The sequence below is a fragment of the Coregonus lavaretus genome (assembly GCF_964263955.1).
Source record: "Coregonus lavaretus genome assembly, chromosome: 29".
Taxonomy (NCBI): domain Eukaryota; kingdom Metazoa; phylum Chordata; class Actinopteri; order Salmoniformes; family Salmonidae; genus Coregonus; species Coregonus lavaretus.
The window spans coordinates 15574698-15590297 of record NC_140016.1 but is presented as its reverse complement, the minus strand read 5'-3'; positions in this window follow the sequence as shown (position 1 = coordinate 15590297).

Here is a 15600-nt window from a genome sequence, read left to right as displayed (position 1 = left end):
ATCGATTCTGTAGTAGTAATAAGGTAAAAGGAACCAGCTGTTGTGTTGTCAGACTAAAGACTGAGTCTCACCTCAATCTCACCTCAGCTCCTGTCACACGGCCCCAGACAGACCCAGGAGAGGGAGGGTCAGATCAGGGTTGTATTCATTACAGCACACCGTAGGTTAACTTTTCGCAACTGGAAACGAAAACGAGAGTTTCTTATTGGAAAAGGTCAGTTAGTCACTTCCTGTTTAAGTGTATTTCTTCTGTTTGGTGCCTAATGAATATGATCCAGAACAGAGCTCTGTGGACAGAACAGCTCATGACCACTAATCAATTTAAATTACAATTACACTTCATTAAAGGGCTAAGCCCCACAGCACCTGTAGGGGGAAATCAATACTGAATCCTCAGTCCTAGCCACTCTGCTGGCACAGACACATTAGTCCAGGCTCCCTAATCAGCACAAATAACCTTCCTCTGGGTCCTCCTTAAAGAGAGAAGAAGAGGGGAGGAGAGGGGGTCATTAATCAGCCAGGAGTCAGATGAGACTGATGTCCCAGACACCACCACAGTGAGGAGAGGAGGGTTAGGGGAGGAGGAGAGAGGAGAGGAGGGTTAGGAGAGGAGAGGAGAGGAGAGGAGAGGAGAGGAGAGGAGAGGAGAGGAGAGGAGAGGAGAGGAGAGGAGAGGAGAGGAGAGGAGAGGAGAGGAGAGGAGAGGAGAGGAGAGGAGAGGAGAGGAGAGTTAGGGGAGGAGGAGAGAGGAGAGGAGGTTTAGGGGAGGAGGAGAGGAGAGGAGGGTTAGGGGAGGAGGAAAGGAAAGGAAAGGAGACATTAGCCTCGCTGCTGCTGTTGCTGATGTCATTGAGATGTGAAATGCCTGGAAGACAGAAATAGGGGTATAGATAGGCAGTGCCAAAAGATGAGAGATGGATCAAATGCTCCTTGACAGCAAACATACAGTCCTGGTTCCTCTATCTGAACTGACATGATGAAATATAGAAATGTTCCTACACGGGGAGTTAGGATCTTGAAAACCAATGTCCTATTGGAAGATAATTGCTTTGCTTCATCTGTCTGTGTTCTCAATGGAAAATCAAGCATAAGGATGACTGTGAATTATAGAATTGATGGGTTAAATTGTGTGTAATATTTTGGTCTGGGTGTCCATGCCAACATCTGCAGTAAAGAATGGGACATACCTGTTTCGTGTGGAGACATTCATTCCTTCTTAACTCAATGAACCCAGGTCCACTATCATTCTTCAGATAAGACAGTGTGATAAGACTGCCTCAATACCCTTTTTATCTGAACTACAGTGAGGGAAAAAAGTATTTGATCCCCTGCTGATTTTGTACATTTGCCCACTGACAAAGAAATGATCAGTCTATAATTTTAATGGTAGGTCTATTTGAACAGTGAGAGACAGAATAACAACAACAAAATCCAGAAAAACACATGTCAAAAATGTTATAAATTGATTTGCATTTTAATGAGGGAAATAAGTATTTGACCCCCTCTCAATCAGAAAGATTTCTGGCTCCCAGGTGTCTTTTATACAGGTAACGAGCTGAGATTAGGAGCACACTCTTAAAGGAGTGCTCCTAATCTCAGCTTGTTACCTGTATAAAAGACACCTGTCCACAGAAGCAATCAATCAATCAGATTCCAAACTCTCCACCATGGCCAAGACCAAAGAGCTCTCCAAGGATGTCAGGGACAAGATTGTAGACCTACACAAGGCTGGAATGGGCTACAAGACCATCGCCAAGCAGCTTGGTGAGAAGGTGACAACAGTTGGTGCGATTATTTGCAAATGGAAGAAACACAAAAGAACTGTCAATCTCCCTCGGCCTGGGGCTCCATGCAAGATCTCACCTCGTGGAGTTGAAATGATCATGAGAACGGTGAGGAATCAGCCCAGAACTACACAGGAGGATCTTGTCAATGATCTCAAGGCAGCTGGGACCATAGTCACCAAGAAAACAATTGGTAACACACTACGCTGTGAAGGACTGAAATCCCTGCTCAAGAAAGCACATATACATGCCCGTCTGAAGTTTGCCAATGAACATCTGAATGATTCAGAGGAGAACTGGGTGAAAGTGTTGTGGTCAGATGAGACCAAAATGGAGCTCTTGGTCATCAACTCAACTCGCCGTGTTTGGAGGAGGAGGAATGCTGACTATGACCCCAAGAACACCATACCCACCGTCAAACATGGAGGTGGAAACATTATGCTTTGGGGGTGTTTTTCTGCTAAGGGGACAGTACAACTTCACCGTATCAAAGGGACGATGGACGGGGCCATGTACCGTCAAATCTTGGGTGAGAACCTCCTTCCCTCAGCCAGGGCATTGAAAATGGGTCGTGGATGGGTATTCCAGCATGACAGTGACCCAAAACACACAGCCAAGGCAACAAAGGAGTGGCTCAAGAAGAAGCACATTAAGGTCCTGGAGTTGCCTAGCCAGTCTCCAGACCTTAATCCCATAGAAAATCTGTGGAGGGAGCTAAAGGTCCGAGTTGCCAAACGTCAGCCTCGAAACCTTAATGACTTGGAGAAGATCTGCAAAGAGGAGTGAGACAAAATCCCTCCTGAGATGTGTGCAAACCTGGTGGTGATCAGTTCTTTGTCAGTGGGCAAACATACAAAATCAGCAGGGGATTAAATACTTTTTTCCTTCACTGTATATTATTTGGAAACCATTTCCCCCAACTTATTTCAGTCACACAATAATTCAGTATGCCCACATCTTTGACCATGGCATTCGTCAGAGTTTCATCTTTATTTCTCAATAGAATACAATAAACCCTTCTGCAGTACACTGTCCTTGTTCATTTCAGGATTTTGACCAATTTTATGAATGTAATTGAATATTGTTGCTTGGTGAAATTAAATAAACAAATGCACTTAGACAATTATCTACTGGCTCTTGTATCTCTCTTCCCATCATTTTTACCAACATCGGACTCCACAGTTCAATGTAGCCTACTCAATTATATTTACACAAGATCCTCATGGCTATGCTGCTCTCTGGTGGTGAAAAGCGATAACTGTATAATAATGATGTATGTTCTACAGTATGTACAGTATGTCGGTAGAACTGTGAGTAGTTTGAAGCACTTTGGCTGAGTGACATATAATGTATTGGTGCTTATCTATGGTCTTCTTTTTTTTCATATATCATTAAACTTGAATATAAAAGGGACAAAAGGAAAGTGTCTTTAAAGCAACATTTTATTAGTAAAGCATATATAACATGTATAAAGCTGTAGAAAGTATAAACAGATACAGCAAGGCTCTGATTCAACAAGGAGGGGATTTGTTATACCCTCATAAAATGTTATCAGCATTGAAGTTTTTCACAAGTCAGTATAGCAGTTAGTAGACCACATTAAAAACAATGAAACACTGGTAAATGAATACAGTCCTTTAAAATACAATAATAACTAGTAATTAAAGCATATGGCAGCTTAAAGGCCTAGTGCAGTCCAGTGGGGTAGGCAGAAATTCGTTGATGGGTTTGCCTGCAAAAATGTGAATGCCAAAAAAATGATGTGCCGTTTTATAGCAGATCTCATGCTATTTTACATATTTTGTCATGAAGCTGAGAGAACATGTAGCATTTTTTTAAAGCTAATTAAAAATAAAATATAGGTGTGTTGACTGTGATAAAAGACTTGACTTTTTCCACATTTTGTTACATTACAGCCTTATTCTAAAATGGATTAAATTGCTTGTTTTTTTCCCCTCTTCAATCTACACACAATACCACATAATGACAAAGCAAAAACAGGTTTTTCAAAATTTGTGAAAATGTATTAAAAATAAAAACTGAAATATTACATTTACATAAGTATTCAGACCCTTTACTCAGTACTTTGTTGAAGCACCTTTGGCAGTGATTACAGCCTCAAGTCTTCTTGGGTTTGACGCTACAAGCTTAGCACACCTGTATTTTGGGATTTTCTCCCATTCTTCTCTGCAGATCCTCTCAAGCTCTGTTAGGTTGGATGGGGAGCGTCACTGCACAGCTATTTTCAGGTCTCTCCAGAGATGTTCGATCGGGTTCAAGTCCGGGCTCTGGCTGAACCACTCAAGGACATTCGGAGACTTGTCCCAAAGCCACTGCGTTGTCTTGGCTGTGTGCTTAGGGTTGTTGTCCTGTTGGAAGGTGAACCTTCACCCCAGTCTGAGGTCCTGAGTGCTCTGGAGCAGGTTTTTATCAAGGATCTCTCTGTACATTGTTCCGTTCATCTTTCCCTCGATCCTGACTAGTCTCCCAGTCCCTGCCGCTGAAAAACATACCCACAGCATGATGCTGCCACCACCATGCTTCACTATAGGGATGGTGCCAGGTTTCTTCCCGATGTGACGCTTGGTATTCAGGCCAAAGAGTTCAATATTGGTTTTATCAGAACAGAGAATCTTGTTTCTTATGGTCTGAGAGTCCTTTAGGTGCCTTTTGGCAAACTCCAAGCGGGCTGTCATGTGCCTTTTACTGAGGAGTGTCTTCCGTCTGGCCACTCTACCATAAAGATCTGATTGGTGGAGTGCTGCAGAGATGGTTGTCCTTCTGGAAGTTTCTCCCATCTCCACAGAGGAACACTGGAGCTCTGTCAGAGTGACCATCGGGTTCTTGGTCACCTCCCTGACCAAGGCCCTTCTCCCTTGATTGCTCAGATTGGCCAGGCAGCCAGCTCTAGGAAGAGTCTTGGTGGTTCCAAACTTCTTACATTTAAGAATGATGAAGGCCACTGTGTTCTTGGGGACCTTCAATGCTGCAGAAATGTTTTGGTACCCTTCCCCAGATCTGTGCCTCAACACAATCCTGTCTCGGAGCTCTACGGACAATTCCTTTGACCTCATGGCTTGGTTTTTGTTCTGACATGCACTGTCAACTGTGGGACCTTATATAGACAGGTGTGTGCCTTTCCAAATTAAGTCCAATCAATAGAATTTACCACAGGTGGACTCCAATCAAGTTGTAGAAACATCTCAAGGCTGATCAATAGAAACAGGATACCCCGAGCTCAATTTCGAGTCTCATAGCAAAGGGTCTGAATACTTATGTAAATACGTTTATATATATATATATATATATATATATATATATATATATATATATATATATATATATATATATATATATATATATATATACATTTGCAAACATTTCTAACAACCTGTTTTCGCTTTTGTCATTATGGGGTATTGTGTGTAGATTGATGAGGATTTGTATTTATTTAATCAATTTTAGAATAAGGCTGTAACATAACCAAATTTGGAAAAAGTCAAGGGGTCTGAATAGTTTCTGAATGCACTGTATGTAAATTAGATATATTAGTAAATGTACTAACATTTCAAAAAACATGTTATCACTTTGTCATGTTGTGTGTAAATGGGTGAGAAAAAAATATATTTAATACATGTTTGCAACACAACAAAATGCAGAATACGTCAAGGGGTATGAATACTTTCTGAAGGCACTGTAGCCGATGTATTGTATCCAGAGGGTGAACAGTGTATACAATGTGTTTTCTTTTTGGACATTTAAGCAACTTTTGGAACAATTTTATGTTAGTTTTGCAGCTTTTTTTCAATAGGATAAACCAAGGGAAGCTTTTTGAGTTTGATTATATACACTTTAGGGAATGATTTAAGGAATAATAAGGACATTACAATGTTGCAATTCATTTGCCGGTCAAAGATGAATTGATTCTTATTGTCGGAGTGATACTTCCCGCTGTTTGCAGCCTCCATATGTTTGTAGCCAGTAGCAGACTATTGTTTTCTGTCACTGGATCTTAACTCTCTCCTTTTCATGAGCTTGTTTAGAAAGTTTCCTATTTCGGCCAGCAGGAACAGATATCACAGGCTCCAAACTGTTGAAGGGTTTCCTAACCAAAAGCTCCGCGACACTCAAGAGTTCAAAGCGTAGCCAGCGCGCGAACAGCTGAGAGTAACGGGTAATGGTGCACGACTTTGGGATTTTTGGAGTGGCCTCCGACTCCTGTGGTTGGAGTCGAAGGAGTCGACTCTGGCTCGACTCCCAAAACAGCCTAAAACGGATGCGCACACACGTACACACCACCTAATTCTTGCTGATGTAGTCCTACTAGGAAGACTACATCTGCGTTCTAGAGGACTGACATGAGCATGATGCTGCCCATGTGCTCTTTCTACTGTGCGCAGCCTTGACGGATCCCATGGGATGATGGGGCGCACTCTACGCTGATAAGCATATTCTTTGCCATATTATAGCCCTATTCGGACAGTTATTACTAGAGACGTTGGTTATGTAATTATTATCCAGGCATGTGCGTTACTCCAGAAGACCATTCACACAGGATTAATTTTTCCAAACTGCCCCCTGTAATTATATATATTTTCACATTTAATTTACTCTTATGACGGAAGCCTGGATGTTTTTATTGCAGGCGTGAAAATATTTCAACGTCATGTCTGGACGATAAAAGGCTACCCTGATCACTTGTGCTTGGCTGCCAAATGTACAGGTGTCCCCATAATATTTAAATTCATAAAGTGTGATCATAATCATTATTTTAGCGATCCATCCGAACTAATAACAATGCCATCCCATCCTGCTGAACCGTACTTGTACTTGAGATGCGTTTATGGATGAGAAAGTGAACTTGGTATTTCCCAAAAGTTTAGCGGGGATCCCGTTTTGCGATCTATTGCCTAGGACTGGGTTCTCCAACCCTGTTCGCGGAGAGCTACCATCCTGTAGGTTCACTCCAACCCTAATCTAGCGCATTTTATTCAATAATTAGCTGGTTGATAAACTGTATCAGGTTAGTTAACTGGGGTTAGAGTGAAAACCTACAGGAAGGAAGCTCAACAGTAACCGGGTTGGAGAGCCCTGACCTAGGACATTAACAGCCAACAAGGGTTTTATGAAATAAGATATAGGCGCACAATACCTTTTATTTCACATTTAGTCCTAATTAAACTGATGCATTTGGCGATGTTCAACTTCAATTCACTGGCACTATGAAGAATAGCTTAGCCATTGTCATTGATAGCCTAATATACACTTTAATATACTTTTGGTGAATTTACTAGGCAGATTACCAACATATAGCCTATGCGCACGGTTCCGATTGTCTGTCTGCCTGTTGGTTCTGCCTTCCAGATTCACTCTCTCGCTCGCTGGCTCGCCTGCTCTTTCTCTTCGCAATGAAAAACGCTAGTGTGTGTTTGGTCTTCAGTCTGTTGCGTGTAGAAAAGCTCAGCCTACTCATTGATAGCTCCTACTTTAGTGAACTTGCGCGAGACATTGTAAACCAAGAAATTGCGAGATACAGCATTGCGATAGCCTATATATATTTTGATTACCGGTTCTGACCGTCTACCTGGTGGCGGACATGCCTACCTATGCCTGGTTGTGGGCTGTGCTCCTCCAACCTCTCTCACTTGCTCGCTCTTTCTTTGCTGTGAAAGATGCGATAGTTTATGCTCTCGGAAGTAGCCTACGGCAACTAGTTTCATCTGTTGCAAAAATATGATTTTAAGATTCGAGGAGTCAGCTAGACACCCAGAAATAGAAGTCGACTCCACTCAACTAGTAATTGGTCGTATATACTATAGAGTGGCAGGTAGCCTAGCGGTTAGAGAGGCAATTCGAATCCCGGGTCCGACAGTATCAAATCCTATATATCGTTGTGCCTTTGAGCAAGGCACTTAACCCCCCACAACAACAGCTCGCAGTGTGGCAGCCACCCCCACCTCTCCCGAACCTGTATGTGGGTGTGTCTTTTGGAGGGGTTGGGTTAAAAGCAGAAGTCACATTTCGGTTGGACCTTGTGTGTAATTGACCAATAAAGTGATAAAATAAAAATAGTAATAATTTGCCAAGTGTTGCTTCAGCCGCACAGAGTAGCTCGCCTGTTGGTAGCATATAGCAGCACGTTCTGTTGTCCATCAAGAATTGAGCATAGCAAATGTGTCTGAAAGTCTGGCTATTAAATGGGTAAATAGTTTAATCCATTCTCAAAACATCGGGAATATTGTTCATTATTTTGTTTTTCTAAGGACCCAAAAAAGAGAGGCAGTGGGAGAACTGGGCAGGTACTTTTGTGTAGTTCCAGTCCCTACAGAGAAAAACTGAGGACAGAGATAATAGCAACATATTATTCGGTGCTGTCTAATTTGAATATAATGCAAATCAAATCAAATTTTATTGGTCACAAACACGTTTAAAATATGTTATTGCGGGTGTAGCGAAATGCTTGTATGCAGCCTGTTTCGTTGTGATGTTTTCTGTCCTCAGATACAGAGAGCTGTGAAAGCCTGTCTGCAGATGAAGAGGTCCCAATGAATGTCCCAAGAGCAGTGGTTCTCAATCCTGGTCCTGGGGACCCAAAGGGGTGCACGTTTTTGTTTTGCCTTAGCACTACACAGCTGATTCAATTTATCAACTCATTATCAAACTTCAAATGGTATTTATGTATTCATTTGTGATGCTATCCTTGATATGATCCCTTCTGTAGTCACATGCTACAAATGCACGTGTGTGCACATGCACCCATCTATCCAATGTTAACATGATTTGTAATGAGAGATTCTCTACTTTAGTAATCTACAATGACCTGGTGATGTAAAAGTATAATAATTACAATATCCTCCATATTCCTACAGATACTGTACCTTGCAACTGGAGATTCCTTCAAAACGATTGCCTACAGTTACCATGTAGGGCACCTCACAGTTGGGTGCATCAACGCGAGTGCGACCATTTATTTGTATGTATTCTTTATTTAACCTTTATTTAACTAGGCAAGTCAGTTAAGAACAAATTCTTATTTACAATGATGGCCTACCAAGAGGCAAAAGGCCCTGCGGGGACAGGGGGCTGGGATTAAAAATAAAAATGTAGGACAAAACGCACATCACAACAAGAGAGACACCACAACACTACATAAAGAGAGACGCCACAACACTACATAAAGAAAGGCGCCATAACACTACATAAAGAGAGATGCCACAACACTACATAAAGAGAGACGTCACAACACTACATAAAGAGAGACGCCACAACACTACATAAAGAAAGGCGCCATAACACTACATAAAGAAAGGCGCCACAACACTACATAAAGAGAGATGCCACAACGCTACATAAAGAGAGACGCCACAACACTACATAAAGAGAGACGCCACAACACTACATAAAGAGAGATGCCACAACACTACATAAAGAGAGACGCCACAACACTACATAGAGAGACGCCACAACACTACATAGAGAGATGCCACAAAACTACATAGAGACACCACAACACTACATAAAGAGAGACCACAACACTACATAAAGAGAGACCACAACACTACATAAAGAGAGACCACAACACTACATAGAGACGCCACAACACTACATAAAGAGAGACACCACAACACTACATAAAGAGAGACGCCACAACACTACATAAAGAGAGACGCCACAACACTACATAAAGAGAGACGCCACAACACTACATAAAGAAAGACACCACAACACTACATAAAGAGAGACAACACAACACTACATAAAGAGAGACGCCACAACACTACATAAAGAGAGACCACAACACTACATAAAGAGAGACGCCACAACACTACATAAAGAGAGACACCACAACACAACATAAAGAGACGCCACAACACTACATAAAGAGAGACCTAAGACAACAACACAGCATGGCAGCAACACATCATGACAACAATATAATTATTATTATTATAACACAGTAGCAACACAACATGGTAGCAGCACAAACATGGTACAAACATTGTTAGGCACAGACAATAGCACAAAGGGTAAAAAGGAGAGACAACAATCAGTGCTTGACTTGGGATGAAAGAAGTACAGGAGCTGTCTTTTTCCAAGTTGGTCCATTACTATGTTCACCGAAATTCACAAATGACATATAGAGACCTCTTATTATTCACGGTTAAGGGTTCATACACATTTTCCATGACTTCTACATGACTTTTAACTACATTTGCATGACTATTATTAGTATAGCCTACATGAAAAAGTAAGATTATCGACACTGGAAGGCTGATGTGTCTGATCCCATGTTGACCTACCATCTCCTGCCGTTGTGCCCTTGATCAAGGCACTTAACCCCCCACAAAGTAGAACTGCACTGTTAATCACAGGTTGTCAACATGTGGATAGCTCCTGGGTGTGCAGGTTTTTGATCGAGTCCTGAAAACACCCAAGTCTGCTTCTCAAGGTCCGGTTGAGAAGCTGATGTTTAGGCTACAATGTGGTTATACCAGGTCTTGAACAAAAGCCTGCAAACCCATGCAGTAGCTATCCAGGAGGATGGTTGCCACCCTTGATATAAAATATTGCAACATTACAACCAAATTCTTTATAACATTTTTCCCTCATTCAATAAATCAGGGATCAAATTGATAAGGTAGGCTACCTAACTGCCCAGTGCCTTTCCATAGCCCCCTTACTGTGCTGACACAGCGCAGTGGAGATGCAGATTTTTATTTGCGCCAACCTGTCATTCAATCATTGAAACTTTTTTTTGATATTTTTATATAGGCACATAAAACTAAAGGGGCTAACGTTTGAACTGAGGGGGCTAAGCCCCCTTTAGCCTCCTCCCTCGTGGATCCGGGCCCGGATATAAATGTACAGTAGTAGTCCCAGAGTTAATGATCCAAAGTCAGTTTTGCATTTCACCTCCTGATGATTATGATGACTGACATAGTGTTAGAATTAAAAAGGCATAATCATGCCATCTCTCTCTCCATCTGTCTCTCATCTGCAGGTACACTATGTTTTGATGTGAGAGAGGATGCCAACCCCCAGTCCCGTGATCGCCACCTCACCCGCTCTAAGATAACACTCAGGCCAACTGGGGGCTCAAGGCTGGTTAGGAGACACAGCTAGAGACACTATTATGTAATTGTGATGACCTGAGAGAATATGGCATTTAGTAGCACTGTAATTCATTAATAATATGCTGCCTTCCCTGCTCCTCTGTTCTTACCTCTTTCCCTTACTGTCTTTGACCCTCTTTCTCACAACTCTTTCCCCACCTCCTCTTTCTCACACCTCTCTCCCCACCTCCTCTTTCTCACACCTCTTTCCCCACCTCCTCTTTCTTCCTCTGTTTTTATAAAACACACCAGATGTGCATTGATGGCCAGATTGAACTTGTATTTATAATATAATAAATATTACAATTATAGTATTATGTATTTATAACATTTGGATAATGAACTTATTTCAATAAAGCTTTTCACATTCTCTACATTCTTTAACATTAAGTCTCTCATTTGATGAAATACTACACTTATCCTGTGTCCTCAGATCAGTGCAGATGAAGGAAATGAGATGGTGAAATGAACCTGTTTTAGAGTATTTACATGATGCATAGGAAGTGTACTCTACTGTTTTTTTTATTATGGTCCTGTATATATGAATTACAAATCAGCCTTTAACTAGTTAAATCATGTGTTCTAGTCTACTGCAGAGTTACATTGTGTAACCATTGATGTCCCAGGACCAGGATTGGTAAACACTGTTGAAGTGTATAATTGTAATACATACATACAGCATCATTGAAAGACTGGAGTTTAATAATTTCCACTAGATGTTGGAACATTGCTGCGGGGACTTGCTTCCATTCAGCAACAAGACCATTAGTGAGATCGGGCACTGATGTTGGGCGATTAGGCCTGGCTCGTAGTCAGCGTTCCAATTAATTCCAAATGTGTTTGATGGGGTTGAGGTCAGGGCTCTGTGAAGGCCAGTCAAGTTCTTCCACACCAATCTCGACAAACCGTTTCTGTATGGACCTCGCTTTGTGCACGGGGACATTGTCATCCTAAAACTGGAAAGGGCCTTCCCCAAACTGTTGCCACAAAGTTGGGAGCACAGAATCGTCTAGAATGTCATTGTATGCTGTAGCGTTACGATTTCCCTTCACTGGAACTAAGGAGCCTAGCCCGAACCATGAAAAACAGCCCCAGACCATTATTCCTCCTCCACCAAACTTTACATTTGGCACTATGCATTCGGGCAGGTAGCGTTCTCCTGGCATCCGCCAAACCCAGATTTGTCTGTAGGACTGCCAGATGGTAAAGTGTGATTCATCACTCCAGAGAACACGTTTCCCCTGCTCCAGAGTCCAATGGCTGCGAGCTTTACACCACTCCAGCCGACACTTGACGCTTGACATTGCGCATGGTGATCTTAGGCTTGTGTGCGGCTGCTTGGCCATGGAAACCCATTTCATGAAGCTCCCGATGAACACTTCTTGTGCTGATGTTGCTTCCAGAGGCAGTTTGGAACTCGGCAGTGAGTGTTGCTACCAAGGACAGATTATTTTTACGCGCTACGTGCTTCAGCACGCTGCGGTCCCGTTCTGTGAGCTTGTGTGGCCTACCACTTCGCTGCAGGGCCGTTGTTGCTCCTAGACGTTTCCACTTCACATAACAGCACATACAGTTGCCCAGGGCAGCTCTTGCAGGGCAGACATTTGATGAACTGACTTGTTGGAAAGGTGGCATCCGATGACAGTGCCATGTTGAAAGTCACTAAGCTCTTCAGTATGGGCCATTCTACTGCTAATGTGTGTCTATGGAGATTGCATGGCTGTGTGCTCGATTTTATACACCTGTCAGCAACACACATCGGCTGCAATAGTTACACAGCCATAGGCATACAGGTATGTTTATCCTCCACTACACAACAAGCAAGAAAATAGTTAGCTAATTACAGTGCCTTGCAAAAGTATTCAGCCCCCTTGGCGTTTTTCCTATTTTGTTGCATTACAACCTGTAATTTAAATGGATTTTTATTTGGATTTCATGTAATGGACATACACAAAATAGTCCAAATTGGTGAAGTGAAATGAAAAAAATAACTTGTTTCAAAAAAGTATCAAAAATAAATAACGGAAAAGTGGTGTGTGCATATGTATTCACCCACTTTGCTATGAAGCCCCTAAATAAGATCTGGTGCAACCAATTACTCTTCAGAGGTCACATAATTAGTTAAATAAAGTCCACCTATGCGCAATCTAAGTGTCACATGATCTGTCACATGATCTCAGTATATATAAACCTGTTCTGAAAGGCCCCAGAGTCTGCAACACCACTAAGCAAGGGGCACCATGAAGACCAAGGAGCTCTCCAAACAGGTCAGGGACAAAGTTGTGGAGAAGTACAGATCAGGGTTGGGTTATAAAAAATATCAGAAACTTTGAACATCCCACAGAGCACCATTAAATCCATTATAGAAAAATGGAATGAATATGGCACCACAACAAACCTGCCAAGAGAGGGCCGCCCACCAAAACTCACGGACCAGGCAAGGAGGGCATTAATCAGAGAGGCAACAAAAAGACCAAAGATAACCCTGAAGTAGCTGCAAAGCTCCACAGCGGAGATTGGAGTATCTGTCCATAGGACCACTTTAAGCCGTACGCTCCACAGAGCTGGGCTTTACGGAAGAGTGGCCAGAAAAAGCCATTGCTTAAAGAAAAAAATAAGCAAATACATTTGGTGTTCGCCAAAAGGCATGTGGGAGACTCCCCAAACATATGGAAGAAGGAACTCCGGTCAGATGAGACTCAAATTGAGCTTTTTGGCCCTCAAGGAAAATGCTATATCTGGCGCAAACCCAACACCTCTCATCACCCCGAGAACACCATCGGTTTTTTCATCGGCAGGGACTGGGAAACTGGTCTGAATTGAAGGAATGATGGATGGCGCTAAATACAGGGATATTCTTGAGGGAAACCTGTTTCAGTCTTCCAGAGATTTGAGACTGGGACGGAGATTCACGTTCCAGGAGGACAATGACCCTAAGCATACTGCTAAAGCAACACTTGAGTGGTTTAAGGGGAAACATGTAAATGTCTTGGAATGACGTAGTCAAAGCCCAGACCCCAATCCAATTGAGAATCTGTGGTATGACAAAGATTGCTGTACACCAGCGGAACCCATCCAACTTGAAGGAGCTGGAGCAGTTTTGCCTTGAAGAATGGGCAAAAATCCCAATGGCTAGATGTGCCAAGCTTATAGAGACATACCCCAAGAGACTAGCAGGTGTAATTGCTGCAAAAGGTGGCTCTACAAAGTATTGACTTTGGGGAGGTGAATAGTTATGCACGCTCAAGTTCTGTTTTGTTTAACAAGAAAAAATATTTTGTATCTTCAAAGTGGTAGGCATGTTGTGTAAATCAAATGATAAAAACATTTTATGATCCATTTTAATTCCAGGTTGTAAGGCAACAAAATAGGAAAAATGCCTAGGGGGGTGAATACTTTCGCAAGCCACTGTACATTACTTCAGCTGCATAGCATGGCAAATATCAGCAAGGCAAGCTTACAAAATTGTACATTCAATTTGCAGTAAATGCGTTAGCTAGATTCTTCACATCCACTGTTTCACAAGATGACAACATGGTTTGCTGGTTTTTCTCAGGAGTCCCTAAAACATTAAACAACACGAATTACAATTTCATTCTCATGTCAAAACGCCCATAAAGCTAGCTAAATATAGCTGGCTGGCTAATGTAAACTAGTCAGGTAGCTTGCTAAATAGCGATTTTCGTAAATTAACTTCATGACAAAATAATATGCATAATCATTAACTAACATTCCTCTAAACTGTAAAAAAAAAAAAAAAAAAAAAAAAAAATATGCAGGATTCCTTATGACGTTATAGTTGCTGACATTTGCTTCCATCCTAGTCAGCAATCTCTGTTGAAGCAAGTCTCAAGCATTGAGTCGCAGAGGGTCAAATTCGTCATGGAACTTTTGGGAACCACTCGATATGATTGATCATCGTCCAGCGTTCACCACTGGTGATTTGCAGAAATTTGCATAAAGGGACATGCTGAACTTTTCCACCGCCTCCTACACCACTTTGCACCGCCCAACGGTCCCCCGCCCATTCCGCTTCTCACTCATCCCTTTCCTTCCATTGAAAATGAATAGGAAGTTGTGTTTCACTGTGCGGTGCCGCCCCCTAGTGTACACGGGCCGTAGCAGTCTATCACAGCATCTGGCTTACTAAACCAGGGGTTGACCTAAATGAATAAGATAAGGTTCTGATTACGTTCGTAAGTGTGGGAAAAATATTTAGAGAAACCTAACTTGATGACAACTTAGCAGACATCTAGCTAGTGTAGCCCAAAGGCCGGCAGATGGAATACATTTACATTTACATTTTAGTCATTTAGCAGACGCTCTTATCCAGAGCGACTTACAGTTAGTAATGTGCATACTTTTTTTAATTTTTTTATACTGGCCCCCCATGGGAATCGAACCCACAACCCTGGCGTTGCAAACGCCATGCTCTACCAACTGAGCTACATCCCTGCCGGCCATTCCCTCCCCTACCCTGGACGACGCTGGGCCAATTGTGCGCCGCCCCATGGGTCTCCTGGTCGCGGCCGGCTACGACAGAGCCTGGATTCAAACCAGGATCTCTAGTGGCACAGCTAGCACTGCAATGCAGTGCCTTAGACCACTGCGTACTTTCTTTATGAAAGACCATTTTCCACCACCATAATAAAGTGGCTAATGCTACTTCCTGATATTGCATATGGCGTTCAGTCAATCAGGTT